A 10,259-nucleotide genomic window follows, 5' to 3' on the forward strand; every position below is an offset into this window, starting at 1 on the left:
TTGAAGTATTTATTACGTGTTAGCATTAACAGAAAGCCGCACGTTAGCAATTCACACACAATCTATACAACGCAATCGACAGCTAATCATAAAATTTTATAAAACACATCAAAACGGAATCTCTTCAAAAGTACCGCAACTATTTATTTTATAACCTGAGTAGAGGAAAGTAAATTAAGTTATATCAATTGGAATCGAGAGCCGTCGTTAGTTCGGTTCCCGATGGATGCGGACCGGTTCGCCTACCGACTTACAACATAATCATAATTTAGATTATGAAGTGACTATAAAAGATCTATTCGTTAAAAATATTAATCTTAAACGATATGAAAGCGCAGTTGGACTGGTCGGTTAATTGCCGCGTTAGAATTAATGAACTAAATTTTATATTTCATTAAAAACAACGTTTTGAAAGCCACTTCACATTTTTTTATATTCCGTTGCATATATTAATGTTAGCGCGTCATGTTGCCCACTTTATAATATCATGGTTACAATTTTATTCGCAGATTTCAACTAATTATATACATATTTAATATAGATATCGAAAATACATACAGACGTAATATACTAAAAATAGACATATACATAACACTCGTATTTAAGCATAATAAATAAGTAAATTGAATTAAATTTTAAAAATTCCTTACTAAGAGAAATATATACACAATTGATATCCCAAAACTTTAAATAAACAATTCTAAACGATGATTTTACGAAAAAATGAAACACAATGTAGTTACGCCCTCTAGTGCCAAGACAAAAGCTGCAAATCATGTCGTTAGAATGCCGTGCATTGCAGACGTGGTGCACAAAGGAGAAACAGTAGGACGGCAGTAACGGTAGGAACGGTAGGAACGGCAGGGACTGTAGCTGACATAGGAGCTCATACAATAACATTGTATGCACATTAGCTCAGAATGCGGCAAAAAACGAGCAACAACAATCGGCAGTAGCGCGTGAAATCCAGTCGATGCCGAAACACCCAAGTAGCTATGCTAACAGCGTAACTAATTAAAGAAAACTGCTTCGTTAAGACATAAACTAATGCAAAAACTTGTAGAAATGGAAGTCAATTAATTTTACCAAAAAAAACCGTTTTAAATACCTGACGTTTATAACTGTGTAGATTATCTTAGTTGTTAAATAAATTGTTGATTTGTCACGTCCTTATAAAAATAATGTAGTTGACAAAATTATACTTTGCTTTTATCGTTAATCTTTCCTTACAATAAACAAATTTAAATCACTCAACAATCAGAAATTAATAACTTAACTGTACCATTTTACATTGATACACGTACAAAATTACATTTGCTATAAATAGAATTAATTAAAAGGTAAGGGCCATACTAGTGATAAATTCGCGCAGTATATCAAAGTGGTAATGATCGTCGCCGCGTGTGACCAACACCTTATTTATTGAGTTGGGATTTGTGGCCGCGTGACACGAACCCAAGCTGTCACCACGCGCTGTGTGCGAAACATGAGGTATATACAAAAACATGCAGTTATACAGTCCTTGTTTTATTTACATTATAAGTTTATGCAGTCTTATTATAAAATGAGTTACCTAAGTTACTTAAAACCACTAACTTCTTATTAGAAATTAAAATGTACGGCTTCCTATGGTTCCTATGGTATTGGATTGCCACCTCAAGAATATGGCAAACAGAAATAAAATCTACTTTTACGAATGTGATTATGACTATTTATATCTGGGCCAACCCTAAGAAATATGTGTAGCTAGATCTAAACCTAGCCGTAATTATTGAGATAATAGGCTGACGCCCTTGACGCGACCCGTTATAATGTTGAGTAATAAAAGCGACAAAACGATTTCATATTTGACTTCTTAAAATTATTTAAAACTTAACGTAAGTTAGTACGTGAAGAGACGCATAAACAATCTGTCGTAATTAGATACAGCTCACGAAAAAGTGTAGTTAAAATGTTTCCTAATTATACGGAGTCCATTAACGAATGACTCAATGTATCATGTCTTTTAAAACTAGTGACAACAAGCAACTTGCTTCATTGAAGCAAAAGTAGGGTGACCACATCAGTCCCGACATCCAAGGAATTATATTAATATTGTTATTATCTAAAATTATCTACAGAAGAATAGTTAGTAGGCATAGATGGCTTAGTTAATTTTTTTTAGAGCAAAATATAGGTTTTGAAGTTTTTAGTTTAAAAAACAGTGTCAAAACGCTTATAATCCCACATGTAGACTGTATTACTTAAGTTTGGGAATGAATAAAATTTTCCCGAGACTTAAACATTGTCACCCTTCAAAACACTAGCTCACTGCTTTATTTGGGCAGAAACAAAACAATCTTCGTAACCGTATTAAGTATTGACATTCAAATCAGTAGCCGCTGTCATTTGTTATGAATTCCTTGCGAGTTGTGAGACAAAGGCGGCACAATATGGTCGTTGGAGCAACAGTAAATCTCCGCAACAGTGGCGCCGTCGGAGCGCGCGCGCATCTGTCAAAATTATGCGCCATATTTGTTAGGCAAAGACATCACGGGCAACATGTACACCCTATTGTCTCCGGTTTTCGGCGGCACATTGTTTTGTAACGATTGTAACATACAGAACTGACAGTAAATATATTAAACAAATTAGTTTTAACTCATGAAACTTCCCGAACGCACATATCATCATAAATTACAAGTCTGTTCAAATCTCTACAACTTGAATTTCAGATTGAGAACAATAATATGTACTTATGAGTATGTTTTCACAACAAAAATGTAGATATGTGCTAAATGCATAGAACTACGACTCGAAAATAAAATGCAGTATTTATTAATAGGTAATAAAGTGTTATGAAGGCAATAACAGTTATAAAAAGGAGCTGCGATAAAATAGCATCTGCAGTGTGATCTTCTGTTGATCGATGTTATAGAACTAACGCGCCAAAGTTTCGTTAAACAGCTGTTTCTACACAAAAGTATAAGAAATTAAACTATCTCAAAACAGCAACAAACATATGTTATTTTACATCATTTTTTTTCAGCGAATGACAGCCGAGCCTCCGATACGTCATGATGATAACCATCGGCACAGTTATGATCGATCCATCATAGAAATGACATCCTAAGATTCTAAAAATATAAATGTGACATAGATAAAATAGAAACTAGGGGAGTAACAGAATTGATATTAACATTTATTCACTTAATTTACAGTTAAAATGAATTGACTCTTCACACGTGTATTATTTCAAAGTCACTAACACTAGAATGCCCCCGCCCTAGCTAAATAAACAGCATTGATATACGCAAAGATTACGTCCCGGAGGAAAGCCCGATCCATCACCGACACTTAAATATTTGTAAGCTATGAACGCGGGACCTTTCCGACAATCGGCCCACAATCATCCGACAACGCATGTCGGATGCTAATTATACAGAAATATTTGTAATAGTACCTTTGTATGTATGACGAATGAGTCCGATCTTTACACCAGATCGAATAATTAGGTTAAACGGAAGCAGTAAGTTTGCTGCAAGGAAAATTGTTTGTCTAACTGTTTTTAGGTTAAATTCAACGAAAGTTCAACACCACACTTTCGTAGCTCGACATGAGTAACGAGTTTTTATCGGTACTTTCCTCGTATAAGTAATATTTACAACTAACAACAGTTTGAATTAACTAAATCTTCGTGCAATTGAATATGTTTTATTCGAATGCCAGTACGGCACACTTCATCGCTGTGAATTCCCAGCGGATGTTTCGACCATCAAGATAACTCTAAAAAGAAACTAATTCGATCAAAGCGGTCGGGGATTGATTAAAACTTGTCTGCCTACCCTCGTCAGGTTTTTTAGCGGCGGTGGCGCGGCGGCGCGCCGGTGCAACGACGCGGAAGCGACGCGACGTGCCGGACACTTTTGTTGTGACGCAGTGTAGCGGCCGCCATACAAAATAAATACCAAGCGAGCGCGGCCTGGTCGCTGACATGTGAGGACGGCAGACCAGCGGGCGGCGAACGCACGAAATTAAGTTAGCCCGTGTCTTTTTTGGGTGCAACCGACGTGCAAATCAAATTCTTAGCTAAATGAATATTACAAGTTGAGTGGAAATCGGTTAAAAATGTCACATCTGTATTAAACGGAATGGGGACGAAGACAAAAAGTATGCGATGGCGAAAAAAAAAATTATAGATTAGACAAGCGTAAATCCATATGATTATTGTAAAATATCAGACGCAAAACACCAAAACCAAATTCGTGCGACAAACTGCACTAAATCGCGGGGACTAGTATTTATTTTATTGTATTATTGAATTATGCAAGCTTGTATTGCCGTTCTAAGATTATTTAGATGACCTTTATACAGCAATAAATGTTATAAAAATGCGGCTCCGGCGAACTAAAACAAGACGGACGGTGGATCAAACGCGCGCAATCAAAGCCGCGAGATCTCGTAAACAGTGCATGTCCGCCGCGCCGCGTACGCACCGCAGCCGCACCGCACCCGCGCCGCACCGCACTTCCTGCCGCGAGGTCACACCTGGTACACGTAAACACAATGTCCGGTAACACTCCTTATTATATTTTCGTATCTCGAGATGTGCGATAAAATTGCATCTCACTTTTAACGAGATTTTTTTAAATAATGTTCCGCACAAGCAGGACTTAACACACCTCGAGGAGGTCACTAACACTCTAATGATGGCAATTAAATATAATGGATATTATATGAAGGGTATCCGTGACCGCTGACGATAAATGGGAGAGATAAAGAGCAGGAATAAAACTTGATATCGAGATATATCGGATCGTATATAATTTGTGTTAATTTTGCTCACGTTTCGCAAATCACCTCGAAAACATCAAAAAGCTTTTCATGATACAGTCTAACCTCAAAACAAACATAAATTAAGGATTTTCTGACAAAAAACATCGATTTGTTGTAATTTACTACTTATTTAATACCAACAGTTTTTTCATTTTACCCAAAAACATGCTTTCCGAATACAAACACAAAGAAATCCATTTTCCTTTATAACTATAGATATAATCCAAAATGATGACCAACAGAACAGAATAAAAATGTAAAGTAAACAAAATTATTTAAATCTATGAGCATAAACATTTCACAAGTTAAGGTTTACAGTGCGAGAGGATGTGCGGAGCGGAGCCCTGCGGAGCTGTGCGGAGTGGAGCGGAGTCGGGCAAAGCATCCGGCGTAACGTCTTTGATCCCGCGGAAGCATTCATCATTGCCGCTGAATTTGGGACTGTATTGACAGATTTACGATTCAGTAATGTTAGCAGATGGAAAAATAACGATTGAACTGTGTCCGATATTGCTAAATAATATTAATGGAACGATTTCTTTGATGTTCAAACAATCAGCGGACACGGGCAACAGGCGCAGCCGCCGCTGCGGGTAAGATTCTATTTAAACAGTACAAGTCCGATAAACAAAGTTTTAGCGAGCTTTGTGAATATTACAGACATTAAGTAACCTGCGGCCATTAATCATACTTCATAGTAATATTATAAATGCGAAAGTTTAGATGGATGGATGTTTGTTAGAGTTTGTAGCCTTAACAGCTGAATGGATTTCGATGTATTTTGGTATAGATGTAGAGGATAACCCGGAAGAACACAAATGCTATTCACTTTTGTTTTATTTTTTTTAATACCACGAGGACGAAGTCGCGGGCGACAGCTAGTCAGGTTATAAAATCAAGATGCATTCCTATACTAAAAATTATTTTCTCTTGAGATCGAATTACAGAATGTTAGTAATTTCAACAATTATTAGGATGTTTCCTAACGATAGTTCTGCAATTACGCATAGCCTTTTACATTCTCTTTTTTCGTTGTTCTCTTTTGAAAATTGGCAAAGTAAAGTTGACATGATAACAGACAACCGTATTTGGTGTCCTCCTTTACACCATGAATTATTTATTTTAATTACATATTCATCAACGTTCTGTTAACATTTTTAAGGGTTCCGTATTACGAAGCCGCAGAATTATATTAACATAATATGCGTCTCCAACATGGCTTCAATTATAATTTATTACATTACTTTCAGGAGGTGTACGAAGCGCAGGGCATAAGATTTCACACAAATACTATTTGTTGACTTTATTCTTAATTTTTGTTAACAAGGATAATAATGCTCCTGCTCTGATACGGTTATATCTTAGTAACAATATAAATGCGAAAGTTTAGATAGATGGATGAATACTTGTTAGAGTTTACAGCCTAAACGACTGAATGGATTTCGATGTTTAGCAGAGACTCGTTTTGTTTAAATTCGCGGACGTAGTCGCGGGCGAAAGCTAATTCAGTCTTAAGTAAATATAACGTAGTATTATGTAGTTACTTTTCCATTTCTTGTTGTAATTCAGTTAAATCGTAATATACATTGAGTTCTTGTTAAAGCGGCTATTCCCAGGCAGTTAAACTGAAAAGCAATAAATAAGTAAATAAGTGAGTTTAGCGAGTGCCGGCCAGTTTATAAGTTCGGGGCCACCGCAAATATGAAAATATACAAACACTACGTAAATAACCCGAGAGCACTTCAAAGTGGAGTGAATGCGGAGCGGCGCGGGCGCTGCCCGTTGTCTGTGCGGGAACAAGCGATAAGCGGCCGCGAGCGCTGGAACATTCGAACTCTGAAATAGAACTATGGAGTAAACATTAGTATGAAGTTGTCGCTATATCATTGCTTACTTAGTTATCCCAAATATTGCAAAATTTGGCCTTCATTGATTAAATTTGGTAGTTAATATCAAATGTATGTTAGTTTATATATATTTCCATACAATTGTGATCGTTTGTATCCTCCTTGGCTTATATAATATTGAAATGCGAGATGTAATTCGATATTTACTCTTCGCTGTACTGAGCTTCTTAGTTTTTTTTATAAATTTTCTTTTATACATCACTTAGCATGTCTTGTTTTGATTTGCTATCAAAGTTTATGATCAAAGTACCCGCTTCAGCTTATGATGGGCGTCGCTCACAAACTTGTAAGCAGAATCATTTTGTTTACATATAATATCTCTCATTCGACCGCCAGCGCCATCTTCTACCAACGCGCCAACCGCCAACAAACAACACAACATGGTCTGCCAACATCAATCTTCTATAAGAAATAAAAAATAACACTTTTTGCAAGCTGCTAACTTGGATAACATTAAAATTAATTGTATTTAACCAAATTAGGGCCAATAATACTCATAAGTGTAGTTTTTATGTATCTTTTGACTTCAGCGCTCTTTTAGAATCTTTACCTTAATCAAATGTTGGTTTCATGATGTTGGCGTATTGGCACTTGGAGAGTTGGCGTTGGCACGGCTGTGCACAAGAGTTTGTTTAACGGCAAACACAGGCGCGCTGAGCACGTAAACAGCGGCCACATCAAAGCTCGCCGCTTTGATTATACCACCGCAATACATCTTGATACTTTTTAAACGTTGTCTTAAGTACACGGAAGCAGCTAGAAATGAGCAATTATTAATTGTCATTTACAATCTTTACGTCGACTTTTAAACACATTACATGATGCTCCAACCTAAATATTTTCACTTAGATTAACCTTCAGGACACTTCAAGTCAACATTATCATGTTGACTTTAAAAAAAGTACTGTACTCAACACTGTCTAAAATCATTTCAATAAAATGCCAACCCTTTAATTTTGATAAAACTAAACTTCGCGAAATATGATAATGTATCAAGAAAGTGAAATCGTATTATATGAGATCGGCGGATTGATCAAAACCTCTTTGATCTTTGAATCACGCGCTTCTTACTTATATTACAAGCTGTTTAACATCTTGTAGCTTAAATGCACCTTACCCACAACTTAAAACCAACCGAATTTATCCAGTTCTCAAGGTTCAAAATCGACTATCAAATCTTAAAATGTATTACTAAATTTAATAAAGCAGACTACTACCATTTGAATATTACAAGGTGTTTAATTATACCTAAACTCTTTGTAACATTGAACCGTATTCCTTGTGATTAAAGTTGTTATTACTTTATATTGTAATGATACTTTTGGATGTTTCAGCAGTGGTGTGTTGGGTGTGACCTGTCAGATTGTTGAGTGGTAGCAGGCGCGCGGTGTAAACAGCGGTCCGTGCGATCTCCGCCGCCGGGATGCCGGGAATCGAACCCAGGACGCCGCAGCAACAGCCACCAGCTGTGAGGGATATGCCACAATTTTGCGACTGACCCAATTTATATATCAACATGTATTAATTTCTCGATCTCTTTGCATACATTTGCTTTATCATCATTCATTATCAGACTTAGTCTACCCACTTTGAACGTAATTTGTAATCCTTCATTATGTAGTAAAAGTAATTTATTAGCTTGTATTAATAATTCTAGAATTCTCCAAGACTTTAAACTTCTGCCAGCATTTAGAGAAGTCATTTTGAAAGAATTTGAATACCACAAAGTTGTTACTAATATTCATTATAGCGCAGATTATAAACCATACCAGGATCTTTGTTCACGATTATAAACCGGACCACACAATGCGACTAACATGATTGAATTGTCGCATATTATCCTCAGCGCTTCCTTCAGAGTAAGACTGCGCTCGCTGCCGGTGGTCGCTTCCTGTATACAGTTTCTACCAATTACAAAGAGTTTCTACCAATTACAGCCGGAAACGACGACCTGGATAATGAGATTAAATCAATTAACCGCGACGTTTTGATGTTCACTAAGTGCTCAGCACAGCTGGTTAGAATCAGAGCTGGTATTTCTTATACATTGGTTATGAAAAAAACAGTGAATGCCAATGTGCAAGGCAATAATTCTCCCAGAAAAGTAATAATCAAACTTAATCAAAGAGCACACTTTTAGAGAAACCAAGATTGATTTTAAACATTGTAACAATTACAATAAAAGGCGGGGGATAACAACAAACATCCCGCATATCGGATCAGGTCACCGACAGACGGACAGTCTGGCAATTACCGCAACTGTTTGTACAGAAATGTTACTAAATCGGGGAATCAAACCGGCGTACGTTTCCAACAATTCTGACACATTTTGTATCATTACTAGTAATTGATTTAATTGCATAAGGGTTCCTCCACACTCATTCTTTCTTGATTTAAAAATACTATAGTAAATAATATTACAACTTATGGATATAATTTTGTTTATACAAAAGCTTAGTTTCTGCTATTAAAATTACCTTATGAGGAAATTTTTATAACAAATAATATTTTGTACAACTTACGGAGTCTATATTCGTTTACTGCCACCAATGGTTATTTAAATTGATGAATTTACTTATTAACCCTGATAAGTGCTGCATTGCCAAGATCATTAAATAATCAGATTAACTGAATTTCACTTATTTACCCTATAACTTCATGACAAAATTGTAACATTTTCTTCTCGCTCATTTGCACCAGTGTGCACGCCGCATTATCTTATGATAGAGAATATTTCTTGTAGATTCCGGTAAAGAGCATGCGGGAGAGCTCAAGTGGCGCGAGGGCAACAACTATAAATACAAATTATTCTATTGTGGCCCATTTATATCACTCCGGCGTCCGTCGCACCCGCCTGCTGCCCCCCGCCCCATGAATGCCATCTGATACTAAGAAATGAGTTTCCTTAAAAGATCACTTTCTAAGGTTCAAAGATTGTTTCTATTTTAATGTAATAATATTCAACTATAGAAGTTACACATTTAAGAACAATCAATAAAGGTTAAATGTAGGGAATCATTGCCGAATCAATTCATAAATGTAGGTCAATTGTAAAAGCATAAAGGGTTAATATCATTTACAATGCGAGTCCGAGCACGCACTTATTGAAGTAAGAAAACATTGATTCACAATTCAGCAATGAACGTTAAAGATTATCTAATTTGAGTTAATTTCCATCAACAATAGATTACGGAGGCACATAGGGGCGCATTGGACAGTCTCCAGTGGGGCACAATGCGCCAGTTGGACCACAATGCGTGGTCCATTGTGCGCCAATTGCATTGAGGCCGAGCATGAGAGCGTCTTGCGCCCGCGCTGGGAACTCAGCCAGATTAAATGTTCATTATAACGGTCACATGATGTCCTTCACAATTTAAATCGATTTGTATTTCGTGTAATTTGGAAGACGCGTCGTACACTCGGTCACGTAAACATCTTTTTAAACTGCTCTCAAGTTTTATTAAAGTTATGTGGTGAAAAGTGATTATATAAACAGTATTTTACATTATTACGTAATAATATATGTGTTTGTGTATT

The sequence above is a fragment of the Papilio polytes genome, unplaced genomic scaffold (genome assembly GCF_000836215.1).
Source record: "Papilio polytes unplaced genomic scaffold, Ppol_1.0 DF824158.1, whole genome shotgun sequence".
Classification (NCBI taxonomy): Eukaryota; Metazoa; Arthropoda; class Insecta; order Lepidoptera; family Papilionidae; genus Papilio; species Papilio polytes.